Source organism: Leptodactylus fuscus, chromosome 5 (genome assembly GCF_031893055.1).
Source record: "Leptodactylus fuscus isolate aLepFus1 chromosome 5, aLepFus1.hap2, whole genome shotgun sequence".
In the NCBI taxonomy this organism is placed as follows: Eukaryota; Metazoa; Chordata; class Amphibia; order Anura; family Leptodactylidae; genus Leptodactylus; species Leptodactylus fuscus.
The window spans coordinates 25239582-25255170 of NC_134269.1; the positions used below are offsets into that span (position 1 = coordinate 25239582).

General features: G+C 53.6%; 34 non-coding genes across 34 annotated transcripts; 17 read left to right on the forward strand and 17 right to left on the reverse strand.

Annotated features, from left to right (window-relative positions):
• Positions 1 to 304: 304 nt before the first annotated feature.
• TRNAE-UUC (transfer RNA glutamic acid (anticodon UUC)) lies at positions 305 to 376 on the reverse strand. Its single transcript has one exon. It is a non-coding gene; the product is annotated as a tRNA-Glu (tRNA).
• A 456-nt stretch (positions 377 to 832) lies between these two features.
• Positions 833 to 905, forward strand: TRNAM-CAU (transfer RNA methionine (anticodon CAU)). The gene has a single exon. It is a non-coding gene; the product is annotated as a tRNA-Met (tRNA).
• A 334-nt stretch (positions 906 to 1239) lies between these two features.
• On the reverse strand, positions 1240 to 1311 carry TRNAE-CUC (transfer RNA glutamic acid (anticodon CUC)). Its single transcript has one exon. It is a non-coding gene; the product is annotated as a tRNA-Glu (tRNA).
• A 411-nt stretch (positions 1312 to 1722) lies between these two features.
• Positions 1723 to 1795, forward strand: TRNAT-CGU (transfer RNA threonine (anticodon CGU)). Its single transcript has one exon. It is a non-coding gene; the product is annotated as a tRNA-Thr (tRNA).
• Positions 1796 to 2138: 343 nt separating this feature from the next.
• Positions 2139 to 2210, reverse strand: TRNAE-UUC (transfer RNA glutamic acid (anticodon UUC)). Its single transcript has one exon. It is a non-coding gene; the product is annotated as a tRNA-Glu (tRNA).
• Positions 2211 to 2666: 456 nt separating this feature from the next.
• Positions 2667 to 2739, forward strand: TRNAT-CGU (transfer RNA threonine (anticodon CGU)). The gene has a single exon. It is a non-coding gene; the product is annotated as a tRNA-Thr (tRNA).
• A 334-nt stretch (positions 2740 to 3073) lies between these two features.
• TRNAE-CUC (transfer RNA glutamic acid (anticodon CUC)) lies at positions 3074 to 3145 on the reverse strand. The gene has a single exon. It is a non-coding gene; the product is annotated as a tRNA-Glu (tRNA).
• Positions 3146 to 3556: 411 nt separating this feature from the next.
• Positions 3557 to 3629, forward strand: TRNAT-CGU (transfer RNA threonine (anticodon CGU)). Its single transcript has one exon. It is a non-coding gene; the product is annotated as a tRNA-Thr (tRNA).
• A 343-nt stretch (positions 3630 to 3972) lies between these two features.
• Positions 3973 to 4044, reverse strand: TRNAE-UUC (transfer RNA glutamic acid (anticodon UUC)). Its single transcript has one exon. It is a non-coding gene; the product is annotated as a tRNA-Glu (tRNA).
• Positions 4045 to 4500: 456 nt separating this feature from the next.
• On the forward strand, positions 4501 to 4573 carry TRNAM-CAU (transfer RNA methionine (anticodon CAU)). Its single transcript has one exon. It is a non-coding gene; the product is annotated as a tRNA-Met (tRNA).
• A 334-nt stretch (positions 4574 to 4907) lies between these two features.
• TRNAE-CUC (transfer RNA glutamic acid (anticodon CUC)) lies at positions 4908 to 4979 on the reverse strand. The gene has a single exon. It is a non-coding gene; the product is annotated as a tRNA-Glu (tRNA).
• A 411-nt stretch (positions 4980 to 5390) lies between these two features.
• Positions 5391 to 5463, forward strand: TRNAT-CGU (transfer RNA threonine (anticodon CGU)). The gene has a single exon. It is a non-coding gene; the product is annotated as a tRNA-Thr (tRNA).
• A 343-nt stretch (positions 5464 to 5806) lies between these two features.
• On the reverse strand, positions 5807 to 5878 carry TRNAE-UUC (transfer RNA glutamic acid (anticodon UUC)). Its single transcript has one exon. It is a non-coding gene; the product is annotated as a tRNA-Glu (tRNA).
• A 456-nt stretch (positions 5879 to 6334) lies between these two features.
• On the forward strand, positions 6335 to 6407 carry TRNAM-CAU (transfer RNA methionine (anticodon CAU)). The gene has a single exon. It is a non-coding gene; the product is annotated as a tRNA-Met (tRNA).
• Positions 6408 to 6741: 334 nt separating this feature from the next.
• Positions 6742 to 6813, reverse strand: TRNAE-CUC (transfer RNA glutamic acid (anticodon CUC)). Its single transcript has one exon. It is a non-coding gene; the product is annotated as a tRNA-Glu (tRNA).
• A 411-nt stretch (positions 6814 to 7224) lies between these two features.
• TRNAT-CGU (transfer RNA threonine (anticodon CGU)) lies at positions 7225 to 7297 on the forward strand. Its single transcript has one exon. It is a non-coding gene; the product is annotated as a tRNA-Thr (tRNA).
• Positions 7298 to 7640: 343 nt separating this feature from the next.
• On the reverse strand, positions 7641 to 7712 carry TRNAE-UUC (transfer RNA glutamic acid (anticodon UUC)). The gene has a single exon. It is a non-coding gene; the product is annotated as a tRNA-Glu (tRNA).
• Positions 7713 to 8168: 456 nt separating this feature from the next.
• On the forward strand, positions 8169 to 8241 carry TRNAM-CAU (transfer RNA methionine (anticodon CAU)). The gene has a single exon. It is a non-coding gene; the product is annotated as a tRNA-Met (tRNA).
• Positions 8242 to 8575: 334 nt separating this feature from the next.
• On the reverse strand, positions 8576 to 8647 carry TRNAE-CUC (transfer RNA glutamic acid (anticodon CUC)). The gene has a single exon. It is a non-coding gene; the product is annotated as a tRNA-Glu (tRNA).
• Positions 8648 to 9058: 411 nt separating this feature from the next.
• Positions 9059 to 9131, forward strand: TRNAT-CGU (transfer RNA threonine (anticodon CGU)). The gene has a single exon. It is a non-coding gene; the product is annotated as a tRNA-Thr (tRNA).
• Positions 9132 to 9474: 343 nt separating this feature from the next.
• On the reverse strand, positions 9475 to 9546 carry TRNAE-UUC (transfer RNA glutamic acid (anticodon UUC)). The gene has a single exon. It is a non-coding gene; the product is annotated as a tRNA-Glu (tRNA).
• Positions 9547 to 10002: 456 nt separating this feature from the next.
• On the forward strand, positions 10003 to 10075 carry TRNAM-CAU (transfer RNA methionine (anticodon CAU)). Its single transcript has one exon. It is a non-coding gene; the product is annotated as a tRNA-Met (tRNA).
• A 334-nt stretch (positions 10076 to 10409) lies between these two features.
• On the reverse strand, positions 10410 to 10481 carry TRNAE-CUC (transfer RNA glutamic acid (anticodon CUC)). The gene has a single exon. It is a non-coding gene; the product is annotated as a tRNA-Glu (tRNA).
• A 411-nt stretch (positions 10482 to 10892) lies between these two features.
• Positions 10893 to 10965, forward strand: TRNAT-CGU (transfer RNA threonine (anticodon CGU)). The gene has a single exon. It is a non-coding gene; the product is annotated as a tRNA-Thr (tRNA).
• A 344-nt stretch (positions 10966 to 11309) lies between these two features.
• Positions 11310 to 11381, reverse strand: TRNAE-UUC (transfer RNA glutamic acid (anticodon UUC)). Its single transcript has one exon. It is a non-coding gene; the product is annotated as a tRNA-Glu (tRNA).
• Positions 11382 to 11837: 456 nt separating this feature from the next.
• Positions 11838 to 11910, forward strand: TRNAM-CAU (transfer RNA methionine (anticodon CAU)). The gene has a single exon. It is a non-coding gene; the product is annotated as a tRNA-Met (tRNA).
• A 334-nt stretch (positions 11911 to 12244) lies between these two features.
• TRNAE-CUC (transfer RNA glutamic acid (anticodon CUC)) lies at positions 12245 to 12316 on the reverse strand. The gene has a single exon. It is a non-coding gene; the product is annotated as a tRNA-Glu (tRNA).
• Positions 12317 to 12727: 411 nt separating this feature from the next.
• TRNAT-CGU (transfer RNA threonine (anticodon CGU)) lies at positions 12728 to 12800 on the forward strand. The gene has a single exon. It is a non-coding gene; the product is annotated as a tRNA-Thr (tRNA).
• A 343-nt stretch (positions 12801 to 13143) lies between these two features.
• Positions 13144 to 13215, reverse strand: TRNAE-UUC (transfer RNA glutamic acid (anticodon UUC)). Its single transcript has one exon. It is a non-coding gene; the product is annotated as a tRNA-Glu (tRNA).
• Positions 13216 to 13671: 456 nt separating this feature from the next.
• TRNAM-CAU (transfer RNA methionine (anticodon CAU)) lies at positions 13672 to 13744 on the forward strand. The gene has a single exon. It is a non-coding gene; the product is annotated as a tRNA-Met (tRNA).
• A 334-nt stretch (positions 13745 to 14078) lies between these two features.
• Positions 14079 to 14150, reverse strand: TRNAE-CUC (transfer RNA glutamic acid (anticodon CUC)). Its single transcript has one exon. It is a non-coding gene; the product is annotated as a tRNA-Glu (tRNA).
• A 411-nt stretch (positions 14151 to 14561) lies between these two features.
• TRNAT-CGU (transfer RNA threonine (anticodon CGU)) lies at positions 14562 to 14634 on the forward strand. Its single transcript has one exon. It is a non-coding gene; the product is annotated as a tRNA-Thr (tRNA).
• A 343-nt stretch (positions 14635 to 14977) lies between these two features.
• On the reverse strand, positions 14978 to 15049 carry TRNAE-UUC (transfer RNA glutamic acid (anticodon UUC)). The gene has a single exon. It is a non-coding gene; the product is annotated as a tRNA-Glu (tRNA).
• Positions 15050 to 15505: 456 nt separating this feature from the next.
• Positions 15506 to 15578, forward strand: TRNAM-CAU (transfer RNA methionine (anticodon CAU)). The gene has a single exon. It is a non-coding gene; the product is annotated as a tRNA-Met (tRNA).
• Positions 15579 to 15589: the final 11 nt, after the last annotated feature.

The following is a 15589-nucleotide window of genomic DNA, read 5'->3' on the forward strand; positions in this document are numbered from 1 at the left end:
GCCACAGTCCGTCGCCACTGCGGACCCAAACGTTAACGATGAAACGGTAAGGGGAGCCAAGCTGACAGAGGGGATACAGGAGGTCTTTGAGTCCCTTCCCTGGACACCTTGGAGTTAGAAGGGAGAGATGGGAACTTTGGGAACGTTTTGATCTATGAAGCCAAACTGGGGTGTTGTGCCGAAGGAAGGAAGAGCTAAAAGCGGTCTTGGGCGTTTGTGGCCGCCCGCCGACAGCATCTCCGACCCAAATGCTTTAACGCCGCAATGCGGTTTCAGGATTGGTGCAAGTTTAGAAAAAAGCTCATTCCCATACCGGGAGTCGAACCCGGGCCGCCTGGGTGAAAACCAGGAATCCTAACCGCTAGACCATATGGGAACTGTGGTGTGAGGCTGAGCTAGTTATCGAAAAAGTTTCCTGGCTTTGAGTACTCTACTTTTACGTCACGCTTAGAGGGAGCCTGTCACCAGAACCCGGCATATCAACCCAGCCCCGCCGACAGATAGGTTAGGGTCGCCTGAGTCAAACAGCGTTTTCTCCTGCTGAAGGGGTGCCTCCGTTGCCCAGATATGGCTGTTTTTGTCTTATACGCAAAAGAGCTCCCTGGAGCGACCAGGGCGGTGCCGTTGCTCCAAAGTGTTGAGCGGCAACGCCCTCATTCCGCCAAAGAGCTCATTTCCATATTGAGAAAAACAGCCATATCTCGGCAAGAGAGGCACCCAGTCACAACGGGGAAACGCCGTTTGATTCAGGTGACCCTCAGTTGACCCTAACCTATCTTTCAGCGGCGCCGAGTCGATGCTCTGGGTTCTGCTGACAGTCTCGCTTCCGGTTGCCTCGTTAGCGCAGTAGGTAGCGCGTCAGTCTCATAATCTGAAGGTCGTGAGTTCGATCCTCACACGCGGCACTTTTGTCACGAGATTTTTCTCTCCCTCTTGCCCCGATAACCACAGTCCTTCGCCACTGCGGACCCAAACGTTACCGATGAAACACTAAGGGGAGCCAAGCTGACAGAGGGGATACAGGGGGTCTTTGAGTCCCTTCCCTGGACACCTTGGAGTTGGAAGGGAGAGATGAGAACGTTTTGAGCTATGAAGCCATACTGGGGTCTTGTGCCGAAGGAAGGAAGGGCTAAAAGCGGTCTTTGGCGTTTGCGGCCGCCCGCCGACAGCAGGTCCGACCCAAAGACTTTAACGCTGCAACGCGGTTTCTGGATTGGTGTAAGTCTAGAAAAAGGCTCATTCCCATACCGGGAGTCGAACCCGGGCCGCCTGGGTGAGAACCAGGAATCCTAACCGCTAGACCATATGGGAACCATGGGGTGGGGCTGAGCTAGTAATCAAAAAAGTTTTCTGGCTTTGAGTACTCTACTTTTACGTCACGCTCAGAGCGAGCCTGTCACCAGATCCCGGCATATCAACCCAGCCCCGCCGACAGATAGGTTAAGGTCGCCTGAATCAAACAGCGTTTTTCCCTGCTGAAGAGGTGCCTCCGTTGCCCAGATATGGCTGTTTTTGTCGATACGCAAAAGAGCTCCCTGGAGCGACCAGGGAGCTCATTCCTCCAAAGAGCTCATTTCCATCTTGACAAAAACAGCCATATCTCGGCAAGGGAGGCACCCAGTCACAAGGGGGATGCACTGTTTGATTCAGGTGACCATAACCTATCTTTCAGCGGTGGTGGAGTCAATGCCCTGGGTTCTGCTGACAGGTCCACCACCGGTCGCCTCGTTAGCGCAGTAGGTAGCGTGTCAGTCTCGTAATCTGAAGGTCGTGAGTTCAATCCTGACACGGGGCAAAATTGTCGCAAGCTTTTTCTATCCCTCTTGCCCCGAAAGCCACAGTCCGTCGCCACTGCGGACCCAAACGTTAACGATGAAACGGTAAGGGGAGCCAAGCTGACAGAGGGGATACAGGAGGTCTTTGAGTCCCTTCCCTGGACACCTTGGAGTTAGAAGGGAGAGATGGGAACTTTGGGAACGTTTTGATCTATGAAGCCAAACTGGGGTGTTGTGCCGAAGGAAGGAAGAGCTAAAAGCGGTCTTGGGCGTTTGTGGCCGCCCGCCGACAGCATCTCCGACCCAAATGCTTTAACGCCTCAATGCGGTTTCAGGATTGGTGCAAGTTTAGAAAAAAGCTCATTCCCATACCGGGAGTCGAACCCAGGCCGCCTGGGTGAAAACCAGGAATCCTAACCGCTAGACCATATGGGAACTGTGGTGTGAGGCTGAGCTAGTTATCGAAAAAGTTTCCTGGCTTTGAGTACTCTACTTTTACGTCACGCTTAGAGGGAGCCTGTCACCAGAACCCGGCATATCAACCCAGCCCCGCCGACAGATAGGTTAGGGTCGCCTGAGTCAAACAGCGTTTTCTCCTGCTGAAGGGGTGCCTCCGTTGCCCAGATATGGCTGTTTTTGTCTTATACGCAAAAGAGCTCCCTGGAGCGACCAGGGCGGTGCTGTTGCTCCAAAGTGTTGAGCGGCAACGCCCTCATTCCGCCAAAGAGCTCATTTCCATATTGAGAAAAACAGCCATATCTCGGCAAGAGAGGCACCCAGTCACAACGGGGAAACGCCGTTTGATTCAGGTGACCCTCAGTTGACCCTAACCTATCTTTCAGCGGCGCCGAGTCGATGCTCTGGGTTCTGCTGACAGGCTCGCTTCCGGTTGCCTCGTTAGCGCAGTAGGTAGCGCGTCAGTCTCGTAATCTGAAGGTCGTGAGTTCAATCCTGACACGGGGCAAAATTGTCGCAAGCTTTTTCTATCCCTCTTGCCCCGAAAGCCACAGTCCGTCGCCACTGCGGACCCAAACGTTAACGATGAAACGGTAAGGGGAGCCAAGCTGACAGAGGGGATACAGGGGGTCTTTGAGTCCCTTCCCTGGACACCTTGGAGTTGGAAGGGAGAGATGAGAACGTTTTGAGCTATGAAGCCATACTGGGGTCTTGTGCCGAAGGAAGGAAGGGCTAAAAGCGGTCTTTGGCGTTTGCGGCCGCCCGCCGACAGCAGGTCCGACCCAAAGACTTTAACGCTGCAACGCGGTTTCTGGATTGGTGTAAGTCTAGAAAAAGGCTCATTCCCAAACCGGGAGTCGAACCCGGGCCGCCTGGGTGAGAACCAGGAATCCTAACCGCTAGACCATATGGGAACCATGGGGTGGGGCTGAGCTAGTAATCGAAAAAGTTTTCTGGCTTTGAGTACTCTACTTTTACGTCACGCTCAGAGCGAGCCTGTCACCAGATCCCGGCATATCAACCCAGCCCCGCCGACAGATAGGTTAAGGTCGCCTGAATCAAACAGCGTTTTTCCCTGCTGAAGAGGTGCCTCCGTTGCCCAGATATGGCTGTTTTTGTCGATACGCAAAAGAGCTCCCTGGAGCGACCAGGGAGCTCATTCCTCCAAAGAGCTCATTTCCATCTTGACAAAAACAGCCATATCTCGGCAAGGGAGGCACCCAGTCACAAGGGGGATGCACTGTTTGATTCAGGTGACCATAACCTATCTTTCAGCGGTGGTGGAGTCAATGCCCTGGGTTCTGCTGACAGGTTCACCTCCGGTCGCCTCCTTAGCGCAGTAGGTAGCGTGTCAGTCTCGTAATCTGAAGTTCGTGAGTTCAATCCTCACACGGGGCAAAATTGTCGCAAGCTTTTTCTATCCCTCTTGCCCCGAAAGCCACAGTCCGTCGCCACTGCGGACCCAAACGTTAACGATGAAACGGTAAGGGGAGCCAAGCTGACAGAGGGGATACAGGAGGTCTTTGAGTCCCTTCCCTGGACACCTTGGAGTTAGAAGGGAGAGATGGGAACTTTGGGAACGTTTTGATCTATGAAGCCAAACTGGGGTGTTGTGCCGAAGGAAGGAAGAGCTAAAAGCGGTCTTGGGCGTTTGTGGCCGCCCGCCGACAGCATCTCCGACCCAAATGCTTTAACGCCGCAATGCGGTTTCAGGATTGGTGCAAGTTTAGAAAAAAGCTCATTCCCATACCGGGAGTCGAACCCAGGCCGCCTGGGTGAAAACCAGGAATCCTAACCGCTAGACCATATGGGAACTGTGGTGTGAGGCTGAGCTAGTTATCGAAAAAGTTTCTTGGCTTTGAGTACTCTACTTTTACGTCACGCTTAGAGGGAGCCTGTCACCATAACCCGGCATATCAACCCAGCCCCGCCGACAGATAGGTTAGGGTCGCCTGAGTCAAACAGCGTTTTCTCCTGCTGAAGGGGTGCCTCCGTTGCCCAGATATGGCTGTTTTTGTCTTATACGCAAAAGAGCTCCCTGGAGCGACCAGGGCGGTGCTGTTGCTCCAAAGTGTTGAGCGGCAACGCCCTCATTCCGCCAAAGAGCTCATTTCCATATTGAGAAAAACAGCCATATCTCGGCAAGAGAGGCACCCAGTCACAACGGGGAAACGCCGTTTGATTCAGGTGACCCTCAGTTGACCCTAACCTATCTTTCAGTGGCACCGAGTCGATGCTCTGGGTTCTGCTGACAGACTCGCTTCTGGTTGCCTCGTTAGCGCAGTAGGTAGCGCGTCAGTCTCATAATCTGAAGGTCGTGAGTTCGATCCTCACACGCGGCACTTTTGTCACGAGATTTTTCTCTCCCTCTTGCCCCGATAACCACAGTCCTTCGCCACTGCGGACCCAAACGTTACCGATGAAACACTAAGGGGAGCCTAGCTGACAGAGGGGATACAGGGGGTCTTTGAGTCCCTTCTCTGGACACCTTGGAGTTGGAAGGGAAAGATGAGAACGTTTTCAGCTATGAAGCCATACTGGGGTCTTGTGCCGAAGGAAGGAAGGGCTAAAAGCGGTCTTTGGCGTTTGCGGCCGCCCGCCGACAGCAGGTCCGACCCAAAGACTTTAACGCTGCAACGCGGTTTCTGGATTGGTGTAAGTCTAGAAAAGGGCTCATTCCCATACCGGGAGTCGAACCCGGGCCGCCCGGGTGAGAACCAGGAATCCTAACCGCTAGACCATATGGGAACCATGGTGTGGGGCTGAGCTAGTAATCAAAAAAGTTTTCTGGCTTTGAGTACTCTACTTTTACGTCACGCTCAGAGCGAGCCTGTCACCAGATCCCGGCATATCAACCCAGCCCCGCCGACAGATAGGTTAAGGTCGCCTGAATCAAACAGCGTTTTTCCCTGCTGAAGAGGTGCCTCCGTTGCCCAGATATGGCTGTTTTTGTCGATACGCAAAAGAGCTCCCTGGAGCGACCAGGGAGCTCATTCCTCCAAAGAGCTCATTTCCATCTTGACAAAAACAGCCATATCTCGGCAAGGGAGGCACCCAGTCACAAGGGGGATGCACTGTTTGATTCAGGTGACCATAAACTATCTTTCAGCGGGGGTGGAGTCAATGCCCTGGGTTCTGCTGACAGGTTCACCTCCGGTCGCCTCGTTAGCGCAGTAGGTAGCGTGTCAGTCTCGTAATCTAAAGGTCGTGAGTTCAATCCTGACATGGGGCAAAATTGTCACAAGCTTTTTCTATCCCTCTTGCCCCGAAAGCCACAGTCCGTCGCCACTGCGGACCCAAACGTTAACGATGAAACGGTAAGGGGAGCCAAGCTGACAGAGGGGATACAGGAGGTCTTTGAGTCCCTTCCCTGGACACCTTGGAGTTAGAAGGGAGAGATGGGAACTTTGGGAACGTTTTGATCTATGAAGCCAAACTGGGGTGTTGTGCCGAAGGAAGGAAGAGCTAAAAGCGGTCTTGGGCGTTTGTGGCCGCCCGCCGACAGCATCTCCGACCCAAATGCTTTAACGCCGCAATGCGGTTTCAGGATTGGTGCAAGTTTAGAAAAAAGCTCATTCCCATACCGGGAGTCGAACCCGGGCCGCCTGGGTGAAAACCAGGAATCCTAACCGCTAGACCATATGGGAACTGTGGTGTGAGGCTGAGCTAGTTATCGAAAAAGTTTCCTGGCTTTGAGTACTCTACTTTTACGTCACGCTTAGAGGGAGCCTGTCACCAGAACCCGGCATATCAACCCAGCCCCGCCGACAGATAGGTTAGGGTCGCCTGAGTCAAACAGCGTTTTCTCCTGCTGAAGGGGTGCCTCCGTTGCCCAGATATGGCTGTTTTTGTCTTATACGCAAAAGAGCTCCCTGGAGCGACCAGGGCGGTGCTGTTGCTCCAAAGTGTTGAGCGGCAACGCCCTCATTCCGCCAAAGAGCTCATTTCCATATTGAGAAAAACAGCCATATCTCGGCAAGAGAGGCACCCAGTCACAACGGGGAAACGCCGTTTGATTCAGGTGACCCTCAGTTGACCCTAACCTATCTTTCAGCGGCGCCGAGTCGATGCTCTGGGTTCTGCTGACAGGCTCGCTTCCGGTTGCCTCGTTAGCGCAGTAGGTAGCGCGTCAGTCTCATAATCTGAAGGTCGTGAGTTCGATCCTCACACGCGGCACTTTTGTCACGAGATTTTTCTCTCCCTCTTGCCCCGATAACCACAGTCCTTCGCCACTGCGGACCCAAACGTTACCGATGAAACACTAAGGGGAGCCAAGCTGACAGAGGGGATACAGGGGGTCTTTGAGTCCCTTCCCTGGACACCTTGGAGTTGGAAGGGAGAGATGAGAACGTTTTGAGCTATGAAGCCATACTGGGGTCTTGTGCCGAAGGAAGGAAGGGCTAAAAGCGGTCTTTGGCGTTTGCGGCCGCCCGCCGACAGCAGGTCCGACCCAAAGACTTTAACGCTGCAACGCGGTTTCTGGATTGGTGTAAGTCTAGAAAAAGGCTCATTCCCATACCGGGAGTCGAACCCGGGCCGCCTGGGTGAGAACCAGGAATCCTAACCGCTAGACCATATGGGAACCATGGGGTGGGGCTGAGCTAGTAATCGAAAAAGTTTTCTGGCTTTGAGTACTCTACTTTTACGTCACGCTCAGAGCGAGCCTGTCACCAGATCCCGGCATATCAACCCAGCCCCGCCGACAGATAGGTTAAGGTCGCCTGAATCAAACAGCGTTTTTCCCTGCTGAAGAGGTGCCTCCGTTGCCCAGATATGGCTGTTTTTGTCGATACGCAAAAGAGCTCCCTGGAGCGACCAGGGAGCTCATTCCTCCAAAGAGCTCATTTCCATCTTGACAAAAACAGCCATATCTCGGCAAGGGAGGCACCCAGTCACAAGGGGGATGCACTGTTTGATTCAGGTGACCATAACCTATCTTTCAGCGGTGGTGGAGTCAATGCCCTGGGTTCTGCTGACAGGTTCACCTCCGGTCGCCTCGTTAGCGCAGTAGGTAGCGTGTCAGTCTCGTAATCTGAAGGTCGTGAGTTCAATCCTGACACGGGGCAAAATTGTCGCAAGCTTTTTCTATCCCTCTTGCCCCGAAAGCCACAGTCCGTCGCCACTGCGGACCCAAACGTTAACGATGAAACGGTAAGGGGAGCCAAGCTGACAGAGGGGATACAGGAGGTCTTTGAGTCCCTTCCCTGGACACCTTGGAGTTAGAAGGGAGAGATGGGAACTTTGGGAACGTTTTGATCTATGAAGCCAAACTGGGGTGTTGTGCCGAAGGAAGGAAGAGCTAAAAGCGGTCTTGGGCGTTTGTGGCCGCCCGCCGACAGCATCTCCGACCCAAATGCTTTAACGCCGCAATGCGGTTTCAGGATTGGTGCAAGTTTAGAAAAAAGCTCATTCCCATACCGGGAGTCGAACCCGGGCCGCCTGGGTGAAAACCAGGAATCCTAACCGCTAGACCATATGGGAACTGTGGTGTGAGGCTGAGCTAGTTATCGAAAAAGTTTCCTGGCTTTGAGTACTCTACTTTTACGTCACGCTTAGAGGGAGCCTGTCACCAGAACCCGGCATATCAACCCAGCCCCGCCGACAGATAGGTTAGGGTCGCCTGAGTCAAACAGCGTTTTCTCCTGCTGAAGGGGTGCCTCCGTTGCCCAGATATGGCTGTTTTTGTCTTATACGCAAAAGAGCTCCCTGGAGCGACCAGGGCGGTGCCATTGCTCCAAAGTGTTGAGCGGCAACGCCCTCATTCCGCCAAAGAGCTCATTTCCATATTGAGAAAAACAGCCATATCTCGGCAAGAGAGGCACCCAGTCACAACGGGGAAACGCCGTTTGATTCAGGTGACCCTCAGTTGACCCTAACCTATCTTTCAGCGGCGCCGAGTCGATGCTCTGGGTTCTGCTGACAGTCTCGCTTCCGGTTGCCTCGTTAGCGCAGTAGGTAGCGCGTCAGTCTCATAATCTGAAGGTCGTGAGTTCGATCCTCACACGCGGCACTTTTGTCACGAGATTTTTCTCTCCCTCTTGCCCCGATAACCACAGTCCTTCGCCACTGCGGACCCAAACGTTACCGATGAAACACTAAGGGGAGCCAAGCTGACAGAGGGGATACAGGGGGTCTTTGAGTCCCTTCCCTGGACACCTTGGAGTTGGAAGGGAGAGATGAGAACGTTTTGAGCTATGAAGCCATACTGGGGTCTTGTGCCGAAGGAAGGAAGGGCTAAAAGCGGTCTTTGGCGTTTGCGGCCGCCCGCCGACAGCAGGTCCGACCCAAAGACTTTAACGCTGCAACGCGGTTTCTGGATTGGTGTAAGTCTAGAAAAAGGCTCATTCCCATACCGGGAGTCGAACCCGGGCCGCCTGGGTGAGAACCAGGAATCCTAACCGCTAGACCATATGGGAACCATGGGGTGGGGCTGAGCTAGTAATCAAAAAAGTTTTCTGGCTTTGAGTACTCTACTTTTACGTCACGCTCAGAGCGAGCCTGTCACCAGATCCCGGCATATCAACCCAGCCCCGCCGACAGATAGGTTAAGGTCGCCCGAATCAAACAGCGTTTTTCCCTGCTGAAGAGGTGCCTCCGTTGCCCAGATATGGCTGTTTTTGTCGATACGCAAAAGAGCTCCCTGGAGCGACCAGGGAGCTCATTCCTCCAAAGAGCTCATTTCCATCTTGACAAAAACAGCCATATCTCGGCAAGGGAGGCACCCAGTCACAAGGGGGATGCACTGTTTGATTCAGGTGACCATAACCTATCTTTCAGCGGTGGTGGAGTCAATGCCCTGGGTTCTGCTGACAGGTCCACCTCCGGTCGCCTCGTTAGCGCAGTAGGTAGCGTGTCAGTCTCGTAATCTGAAGGTCGTGAGTTCAATCCTGACACGGGGCAAAATTGTCGCAAGCTTTTTCTATCCCTCTTGCCCCGAAAGCCACAGTCCGTCGCCACTGCGGACCCAAACGTTAACGATGAAACGGTAAGGGGAGCCAAGCTGACAGAGGGGATACAGGAGGTCTTTGAGTCCCTTCCCTGGACACCTTGGAGTTAGAAGGGAGAGATGGGAACTTTGGGAACGTTTTGATCTATGAAGCCAAACTGGGGTGTTGTGCCGAAGGAAGGAAGAGCTAAAAGCGGTCTTGGGCGTTTGTGGCCGCCCGCCGACAGCATCTCCGCCCCAAATGCTTTAACGCCGCAATGCGGTTTCAGGATTGGTGCAAGTTTAGAAAAAAGCTCATTCCCATACCGGGAGTCGAACCCGGGCCGCCTGGGTGAAAACCAGGAATCCTAACCGCTAGACCATATGGGAACTGTGGTGTGAGGCTGAGCTAGTTATCGAAAAAGTTTCCTGGCTTTGAGTACTCTACTTTTACGTCACGCTTAGAGGGAGCCTGTCACCAGAACCCGGCATATCAACCCAGCCCCGCCGACAGATAGGTTAGGGTCGCCTGAGTCAAACAGCGTTTTCTCCTGCTGAAGGGGTGCCTCCGTTGCCCAGATATGGCTGTTTTTGTCTTATACGCAAAAGAGCTCCCTGGAGCGACCAATGCGGTGCCGTTGCTCCAAAGTGTTGAGCGGCAACGCCCTCATTCCGCCAAAGAGCTCATTTCCATATTGAGAAAAACAGCCATATCTCGGCAAGAGAGGCACCCAGTCACAACGGGGAAACGCCGTTTGATTCAGGTGACCCTCAGTTGACCCTAACCTATCTTTCAGCGGCGCCGAGTCGATGCTCTGGGTTCTGCTGACAGTCTCGCTTCCGGTTGCCTCGTTAGCGCAGTAGGTAGCGCGTCAGTCTCATAATCTGAAGGTCGTGAGTTCGATCCTCACACGCGGCACTTTTGTCACGAGATTTTTCTCTCCCTCTTGCCCCGATAACCACAGTCCTTCGCCACTGCGGACCCAAACGTTACCGATGAAACACTAAGGGGAGCCAAGCTGACAGAGGGGATACAGGGGGTCTTTGAGTCCCTTCCCTGGACACCTTGGAGTTGGAAGGGAGAGATGAGAACGTTTTGAGCTATGAAGCCATACTGGGGTCTTGTGCCGAAGGAAGGAAGGGCTAAAAGCGGTCTTTGGCGTTTGCGGCCGCCCGCCGACAGCAGGTCCGACCCAAAGACATTAACGCTGCAACGCGGTTTCTGGATTGGTGTAAGTCTAGAAAAAGGCTCATTCCCATACCGGGAGTCGAACCCGGGCCGCCTGGGTGAGAACCAGGAATCCTAACCGCTAGACCATATGGGAACCATGGGGTGGGGCTGAGCTAGTAATCAAAAAAGTTTTCTGGCTTTGAGTACTCTACTTTTACGTCACGCTCAGAGCGAGCCTGTCACCAGATCCCGGCATATCAACCCAGCCCCGCCGACAGATAGGTTAAGGTCGCCTGAATCAAACAGCGTTTTTCCCTGCTGAAGAGGTGCCTCCGTTGCCCAGATATGGCTGTTTTTGTCGATACGCAAAAGAGCTCCCTGGAGCGACCAGGGAGCTCATTCCTCCAAAGAGCTCATTTCCATCTTGACAAAAACAGCCATATCTCGGCAAGGGAGGCACCCAGTCACAAGGGGGATGCACTGTTTGATTCAGGTGACCATAACCTATCTTTCAGCGGTGGTGGAGTCAATGCCCTGGGTTCTGCTGACAGGTCCACCTCCGGTCGCCTCGTTAGCGCAGTAGGTAGCGTGTCAGTCTCGTAATCTGAAGGTCGTGAGTTCAATCCTGACACGGGGCAAAATTGTCGCAAGCTTTTTCTATCCCTCTTGCCCCGAAAGCCACAGTCCGTCGCCACTGCGGACCCAAACGTTAACGATGAAACGGTAAGGGGAGCCAAGCTGACAGAGGGGATACAGGAGGTCTTTGAGTCCCTTCCCTGGACACCTTGGAGTTAGAAGGGAGAGATGGGAACTTTGGGAACGTTTTGATCTATGAAGCCAAACTGGGGTGTTGTGCCGAAGGAAGGAAGAGCTAAAAGCGGTCTTGGGCGTTTGTGGCCGCCCGCCGACAGCATCTCCGACCCAAGTGCTTTAACGCCGCAATGCGGTTTCAGGATTGGTGCAAGTTTAGAAAAAAAGCTCATTCCCATACCGGGAGTCGAACCCAGGCCGCCTGGGTGAAAACCAGGAATCCTAACCGCTAGACCATATGGGAACTGTGGTGTGAGGCTGAGCTAGTTATCGAAAAAGTTTCCTGGCTTTGAGTACTCTACTTTTACGTCACGCTTAGAGGGAGCCTGTCACCAGAACCCGGCATATCAACCCAGCCCCGCCGACAGATAGGTTAGGGTTGCCTGAGTCAAACAGCGTTTTCTCCTGCTGAAGGGGTGCCTCCGTTGCCCAGATATGGCTGTTTTTGTCTTATACGCAAAAGAGCTCCCTGGAGCGACCAGGGCGGTGCTGTTGCTCCAAAGTGTTGAGCGGCAACGCCCTCATTCCGCCAAAGAGCTCATTTCCATATTGAGAAAAACAGCCATATCTCGGCAAGAGAGGCACCCAGTCACAACGGGGAAACGCCGTTTGATTCAGGTGACCCTCAGTTGACCCTAACCTATCTTTCAGCGGCGCCGAGTCGATGCTCTGGGTTCTGCTGACAGGCTCGCTTCCGGTTGCCTCGTTAGCGCAGTAGGTAGCGCGTCAGTCTCATAATCTGAAGGTCGTGAGTTCGATCCTCACACGCGGCACTTTTGTCACAAGATTTTTCTCTCCCTCTTGCCCCGATAACCACAGTCCTTCGCCACTGCGGACCCAAACGTTACCGATGAAACACTAAGGGGAGCCAAGCTGACAGAGGGGATACAGGGGGTCTTTGAGTCCCTTCCCTGGACACCTTGGAGTTGGAAGGGAGAGATGAGAACGTTTTGAGCTATGAAGCCATACTGGGGTCTTGTGCCGAAGGAAGGAAGGGCTAAAAGCGGTCTTTGGCGTTTGCGGCCGCCCGCCGACAGCAGGTCCGACCCAAAGACTTTAACGCTGCAACGCGGTTTCTGGATTGGTGTAAGTCTAGAAAAAGGCTCATTCCCATACCGGGAGTCGAACCCGGGCCGCCTGGGTGAGAACCAGGAATCCTAACCGCTAGACCATATGGGAACCATGGGGTGGGGCTGAGCTAGTAATCGAAAAAGTTTTCTGGCTTTGAGTACTCTACTTTTACGTCACGCTCAGAGCGAGCCTGTCACCAGATCCCGGCATATCAACCCAGCCCCGCCGACAGATAGGTTAAGGTCGCCTGAATCAAACAGCGTTTATCCCTGCTGAAGAGGTGCCTCCGTTGCCCAGATATGGCTGTTTTTGTCGATACGCAAAAGAGCTCCCTGGAGCGACCAGGGAGCTCATTCCTCCAAAGAGCTCATTTCCATCTTGACAAAAACAGCCATATCTCGGCAAGGGAGGCACCCAGTCACAAGGGGGATGCACTGTTTGATTCAGGTGACCATAACCTATCTTTCAGCGGTGGTGGAGTCAATGCCCTGGGTTCTGCTGACAGGTTCACCTCCGGTCGCCTCGTTAGCGCAGTAGGTAGCGTGTCAGTCTCGTAATCTGAAGGTCGTGAGTTCAATCCTCACACGGGGCAAAATTGTCGCAAGCTTTTTCTATCCCTCTTGCCCCGAAAGCCACAGTCCGTCGCCACTGCGGACCCAAACGTTAACGATGAAACGGTAAGGGGAGCCAAGCTGACAGAGGGGATACAGGAGGTCTTTGAGTCCCTTCCCTGGACACCTTGGAGTTAGAAGGGAGAGATGGGAACTTTGGGAACGTTTTGATCTATGAAGCCAAACTGGGGTGTTGTGCCGAAGGAAGGAAGAGCTAAAAGCGGTCTTGGGCGTTTGTGGCCGCCCGCCGACAGCATCTCCGACCCAAGTGCTTTAACGCCGCAATGCGGTTTCAGGATTGGTGCAAGTTTAGAAAAAAGCTCATTCCCATACCGGGAGTCGAACCCAGGCCGCCTGGGTGAAAACCAGGAATCCTAACCACTAGACCATATGGGAACTGTGGTGTGAGGCTGAGCTAGTTATCGAAAAAGTTTCCTGGCTTTGAGTACTCTACTTTTACGTCACGCTTAGAGGGAGCCTGTCACCATAACCCGGCATATCAACCCAGCCCCGCCGACAGATAGGTTAGGGTCGCCTGAGTCAAACAGCGTTTTCTCCTGCTGAAGGGGTGCCTCCGTTGCCCAGATATGGCTGTTTTTGTCTTATACGCAAAAGAGCTCCCTGGAGCGACCAGGGCGGTGCTGTTGCTCCAAAGTGTTGAGCGGCAACGCCCTCATTCCGCCAAAGAGCTCATTTCCATATTGAGAAAAACAGCCATATCTCGGCAAGAGAGGCACCCAGTCACAACGGGGAAACGCCGTTTGATTCAGGTGACCCTCAGTTGACCCTAACCTATCTTTCAGCGGCGCCGAGTCGATGCTCTGGGTTCTGCTGACAGACTCGCTTCCGGTTGCCTCGTTAGCGCAGTAGGTAGCGCGTCAGTCTCATAATCTGAAGGTCGTGAGTTCGATCCTCACACGGGGCACTTTTGTCACGAGATTTTTCTCACCCTCTTGCCCCGATAACCACAGTCCTTCGCCACTGCGGACCCAAACGTTACCGATGAAACACTAAGGGGAGCCAAGCTGACAGAGGGGATACAGGGGGTCTTTGAGTCCCTTCCCTGGACACCTTGGAGTTGGAAGGGAGAGATGAGAACGTTTTGAGCTATGAAGCCATACTGGGGTCTTGTGCCGAAGGAAGGAAGGGCTAAAAGCGGTCTTTGGCGTTTGCGGCCGCCCGCCGACAGCAGGTCCGACCCAAAGACTTTAACGCTGCAACGCGGTTTCTGGATTGGTGTAAGTCTAGAAAAAGGCTCATTCCCATACCGGGAGTCGAACCCGGGCCGCCTGGGTGAGAACCAGGAATCCTAACCGCTAGACCATATGGGAACCATGGGGTGGGGCTGAGCTAGTAATCGAAAAAGTTTTCTGGCTTTGAGTACTCTACTTTTACGTCACGCTCAGAGCGAGCCTGTCACCAGATCCCGGCATATCAACCCAGCCCCGCCGACAGATAGGTTAAGGTCGCCTGAATCAAACAGCGTTTTTCCCTGCTGAAGAGGTGCCTCCGTTGCCCAGATATGGCTGTTTTTGTCGATACGCAAAAGAGCTCCCTGGAGCGACCAGGGAGCTCATTCCTCCAAAGAGCTCATTTCCATCTTGACAAAAACAGCCATATCTCGGCAAGGGAGGCACCCAGTCACAAGGGGGATGCACTGTTTGATTCAGGTGACCATAACCTATCTTTCAGCGGTGGTGGAGTCAATGCCCTGGGTTCTGCTGACAGGTTCACCTCCGGTCGCCTCGTTAGCGCAGTAGGTAGCGTGTCAGTCTCGTAATCTGAAGGTCGTGAGTTCAATCCTGACACGGGGCAAAATTGTCGCAAGCTTTTTCTATCCCTCTTGCCCCGAAAGCCACAGTCCGTCGCCACTGCGGACCCAAACGTTAACGATGAAACGGTAAGGGGAGCCAAGCTGACAGAGGGGATACAGGAGGTCTTTGAGTCCCTTCCCTGGACACCTTGGAGTTAGAAGGGAGAGATGGGAACTTTGGGAACGTTTTGATCTATGAAGCCAAACTGGGGTGTTGTGCCGAAGGAAGGAAGAGCTAAAAGCGGTCTTGGGCGTTTGTGGCCGCCCGCCGACAGCATCTCCGACCCAAGTGCTTTAACGCCGCAATGCGGTTTCAGGATTGGTGCAAGTTTAGAAAAAAGCTCATTCCCATACCGGGAGTCGAACCCAGGCCGCCTGGGTGAAAACCAGGAATCCTAACCGCTAGACCATATGGGAACTGTGGTGTGAGGCTGAGCTAGTTATCGAAAAAGTTTCCTGGCTTTGAGTACTCTACTTTTACGTCACGCTTAGAGGGAGCCTGTCACCATAACCCGGCATATCAACCCAGCCCCGCCGACAGATTGGTTAGGGTCGCCTGAGTCAAACAGCGTTTTCTCCTGCTGAAGGGGTGCCTCCGTTGCCCAGATATGGCTGTTTTTGTCTTATACGCAAAAGAGCTCCCTGGAGCGACCAGGGCGGTGCTGTTGCTCCAAAGTGTTGAGCGGCAACGCCCTCATTCCGCCAAAGAGCTCATTTCCATATTGAGAAAAACAGCCATATCTCGGCAAGAGAGGCACCCAGTCACAACGGGGAAACGCCGTTTGATTCAGGTGACCCTCAGTTGACCCTAACCTATCTTTCAGCGGCGCCGAGTCGATGCTCTGGGTTCTGCTGACAGACTCGCTTCCGGTTGCCTCGTTAGCGCAGTAGGTAGCGCGTCAGTCTCATAATCTGAAGGTCGTGAGTTCGATCCTCACACGGGGCACTTTTGTCACG